Raw genomic sequence first — 4,502 nt, forward strand, 5'->3', positions numbered from 1 at the left:
TGAGCTGCTCCTGGGTCAGGTCACTGTGCCCAGCCCAAAGTTCACTACTGTGTACAAAGGTCCAGATGCTCTTTGCTCTCTTCTCCAAGGAGATCCTCTTCACAGCAGGAAGCCTGGCCAGGTGGGTGAGGGATCAGCCTGGCCTTTGCTCAGGGAACAGAAGGCAGGTTTAGGGATCAGCTGCCACTCTCAGAGGCTGAGAACTAAATTCTCTGGGGGGAATTTAAAAAAAAAGTCTTTGTTAATAGATTATTAGATTAGATGGGGGAAATCTAGCAGGGCTGGAAGAAGGAACAGAGAGATGAAAAGAGACAGGAGTTCCCTTGCAGGCTTTTGTCACACAAATCTCCTAAAACTGTGCTTGCTTCTGGAAGGGACAGATGGGCTGTAAAGGCTGGAGGCTGAGTGCCCACAGAGACAGGAGCTGATTTCTGTCACAGCTTCTGCCTTGCTGAGTGCACCTCCAAGGGAGACTCTCCAACCAGCAGCTCTTCTTAAGTGAATTCTCTTCTCTGGTTTTCCTACATGGAAATCTAGCCACAGGGCAAGGAAACCCTCCAGCTGCTCAGGCCCCAAACACTTCCCTAACTCTGAGAATCTGTCTCTGGTGGAGCTGCTGCATTCATCTCCCCTTGTAAAGGCAGCAGCTCAACCCATCCTTCCTTAAGATCCATCAGATGGAGATCAAACCAGACCTTGGAAAGAAGGGTGATAAAGCACAGGTATGCCTTCAGTTAATGGCAGGGTGCTGCCTCTTCTGTTGGGATTTTTCTAGGATAGGGAAAGCTCCTCCTTAATGTCTGTTTTCCTTCTGCCTCTTTTTGGCACCCTGTAGAGCTGCCATGGGAACCTGTCCCTAGGCTTTCAGACAGGTCAGATTTGTTATCAGTGCTTTTGCTGAATGATAATTTGTTTATAATTGCTTGGAAGATTTAACAGTATGAAAAAAATATAGTACAGGCATATTTTAAAACAAGTGCTAAAGGTTCAATTTATAGAAGATCAGTTCTACAAATTGTGCAAAGCTCGAATTTGACAAAGCTTTTATTCTAAAATGTTTTAATGAAAACCTACCTTCACCAATATTTTATCTATTCTTTATTTTGAGACCCAGGATATCATCAGCTGATTTAACGTAGATTCAGTTCAGATCACCACTAACCTGTTGTGGTGGTTTGACAGGAAATGTGTTTTCTGGGATGCTGTGGTTGGGCCAATGAATGTTCAGATTTTAATATTGGCATCTAATATGGCCATTAGGACATGAATCCGCCTCTGAGAACACGGGATTAAAAGCAGGCCTCTGCCCTGGGAGGCTCTCTTGGGTTCTGGTGAGGAAAGAGTTCGGATCTCTCCCCCGTCCAGCTGCTGCTGCTGGGCGGGGGAGGGGATCCATGCGGCCGGGTGAGGTAGGCCGAGGATTGGACCGAGAGGGGAGGTGAAGAGGCCTCCGAGGATGGAAGGGTGGGAGAAGTACCAGGAGGCATCGGGCAGCCCCCCCCCCCCCCCCCCCCCCCAAGAGAGAGAGAGAGTACAGCCTGTGCTTGAGACTGCTACCTTGAAACTTGATAACATGTGCCGGCAGCACGGCTGAGAAGGAGAAGCGGGGGGAGGGGGGGGGGAGGGAGGATGCAGCGAGAAGGTGTTCAGCCGCTGTGGGAGTTCCTGAGAAGGCAGAGTCCGAGTTTTTAACCCTTTTTGGACAATGAAAACTTTGCAGAACATTAACCTTTTCTAGAAGAGAGATAGAGATGAAATGGAAGAAGGAAATGTGCAAGTGTGAGAGAGGTCTGGGCAAGCGAGAGATAGTGGAAGAATAGAGAAGAATCTAAGTGGGAAGAGATGATGGAGTGGCTTTTGCTGGACTCTTTTTGTACAGCCATGGACAGAACCATGTTCCTTGTGAGACAGAGACTGCATTCTAAGGGGAGGCAATGCCTCAGAACCAAGAGGGTTCAGTGTTGGTGCCCCTTGGCCCCAGGGGGTGAAAAAATATGGGGGAGACAGGTGTCCCAAAGGAGAGACTGTGCCTTTTTTGGATCGGGACAAAGCATCCTTAAAAAGACAACCCTAGAAGCAGCTCTGGTCCGTGTTCAGTGGTGAGAGCACTGGACATGAAAAGGAAGAGGTCATGACGGCAGATGTACTCCGGGCGGTGCCACGAGTGACACAGAAACGCAAGAGGCTTCAGCTGTGTTTCCAGGGGAAGCCCATGGTACAAGAAGGACTCCTCTCCTCTTGATGAACTGAGGATTGATTGTCTGAGGGGTGGTGCTGGACCAAGAGTTGGTGATTTTGGGGAATAGATGTATTGTATTGGAAATTTGGTGGGGGGAGGAGGAAATGTATTTGTAAGGTTTTCATTTTCCCTGTGTGTGTTCCTTTTTATCTATAGTTGTAGTGTAGTTAATAAAGTTTTGTTTTCTTTTCTTTCCTAAGTGGGAGCCTGCTTTGCTTATTCCTGGTCACATCTCACAGCAGAAACCAGGGAGAGGGTATCTTCATGGGGGCACTGGCATTGTGCCAGTGTCAAACCATGACACCTGTCAATTCAATCAACAGAGTCATCCTGTGGGACAGCTCTTCAGTGAAACCACAAATTCAGAAGAGTGGGGGGGAGTCCAGTTCAGGGAACAACATCTGTTGGGACCACTGAACAAAGGGTAAGAAACATGTCTGCTGTTCTGGAGGAAACATATTATTCCACTCTCTGCACTTCAGTTAATCATTTGCCATGGTGGTTTTGGTTTTGGGATGTCAGACAGAGATATTTCAGAGGAAGACTCTTTCATGGTGTTTCTGATGGAAAAATCAACACTTTCCCCCTGCTGTTTATAATGTGACATCACTGGCCAAGCATTATCTGTTCTGCCAAGGAGCTACCATGGGCTGCTTTCCCAGGTAAGTGGAACCTGCTTGGAGCCTTCCAAAGGCACTGGTGAGGCAGAAGGGGAGGTTTGATGTCAATAAGAGCCAGACTGTTGTGATTAGGCTGAGCAGTATTTACAGCTGGATCAGTGTTTACAGCTGGACTTTTCCAAGGTCCCAGCATAGGCTGACGTGAGTGAACATTGCACAGCTCTCTGTCCAACAATGACCCCTGAAAATGCAGAGCAGGAGTTACAAAGGTAGTTTAAGGCTCCTGAGTAAATGGGTACTAACCTGATGAATTAATATTCCAAATCATACATAGCAATCCAGTTCCAATTTTTATTTTTGTTTTTAAAAAGTTTCTGACATGGGTTGTATTTACTGAAAAAAGCTTCATTGAAATAAATGACCACTCATGGCATGTGAATGAAATCTGAATTAGTACAAACCATGGAGGTGAGTCAGCAATGTAGATTTATGTCTGTTTTAATGTGGTAAGAAGTACCTTCTGTGAAGACAAAAAAAAATTACATATATAGCCATAATTTAAGAAGTGAAGCTCCTTTCAGCAGCACTTGAATATCTTGAAGGATATACATGAGGACTTGTCATAAATTACCTGCTGGATGTAAAATAAAGGTTATTCAGAGTAATTATGTAGAGCAGTCTAATACAGAAGGGCTGTATTGAGTCCCTTAATATCATTTCTGTCATGTCAGAGAAAAATCAGTTAGAGGTGCACATCAGGGGATTGCACTTTGTTCTGAAAGGGTGGAGCATGCACTAAATCCCCCTGGATGTGTGGGTCAGTTCCCCCAAGTCACTGTGTTTTAGTGGATTCATGTGAACTGAGCTAACTGGGCATGGTCATTTGGTGCTGAGTATCTAAATGTCAGCTATAAATCATTTATGTGTCTAGCACTTAATGTGGATTTCATCCTAAAAGGACTAATAGCAACAATCACACCAGAAGTCTGTGGAAAAACAGGGATTATAGTTAATAAGAGGCAATTTTTTTAGGGAATGAGGAAAAAATGTCACTCTCTCCATTCCATCCCTTCCAGCCATTCCATCCATCCTTGTTTATTTCTTGCAGTGTACAGTGTATTTTATGTGTTCAGATAAGTTAGTACCAGTATAACAGACAAGCTAAATAAAATGATGCTGTTCTCTGGTCTGCCATTGGAAAACACCATTAAGACTATAATTGATTTCATAATATTTATTTGCTCATCTTAATTCCATTTTTGAGGAGCCTGTAATAGAAAAGTAACTTTTCCAAATGAGGAAATAAGCTTGAGATAATGATATGATAAGATACTCGTACCCCAATGGAAAATTCCTTCTGTTCTACTTCTGAAACTGCAGAGAAAAACTCTGTAAAATGTAATTGTCTTTGTCACTCTGAGAATCTGTATCACCTGCAGAAATGAGTGTCTCTTTTTTCCCTAACCTGTGAAGTTCTTTCCCTTGTTTATCTACAGAAACGTTCTATATTTTATGTCCCACTAGAGAATCCAAGTATTTCATACTAATGGAGGGATAGGGTATTCTGGGGAAGGGGCAGCCTGCAGGAATCCTAACCCCCTGGCAAACAGTGTTGTTCTTCTATTATTTCTAGAGAGTCCCAT

General features: G+C 44.4%; 1 long non-coding RNA gene across 1 annotated transcript; it reads left to right on the plus strand.

Annotated features, from left to right (window-relative positions):
- The first annotated feature begins 1,290 nt into the window (after positions 1–1,290).
- LOC143693817 (uncharacterized) lies at positions 1,291–2,438 on the plus strand. Its single transcript, XR_013181795.1, has 2 exons — positions 1,291–1,409; positions 1,721–2,438. It is a non-coding gene; the product is annotated as an uncharacterized LOC143693817 (long non-coding RNA).
- The last annotated feature ends 2,064 nt before the right edge of the window (positions 2,439–4,502 follow it).

The sequence above is a fragment of the Agelaius phoeniceus genome, chromosome 4 (genome assembly GCF_051311805.1).
Source record: "Agelaius phoeniceus isolate bAgePho1 chromosome 4, bAgePho1.hap1, whole genome shotgun sequence".
Classification (NCBI taxonomy): domain Eukaryota; kingdom Metazoa; phylum Chordata; class Aves; order Passeriformes; family Icteridae; genus Agelaius; species Agelaius phoeniceus.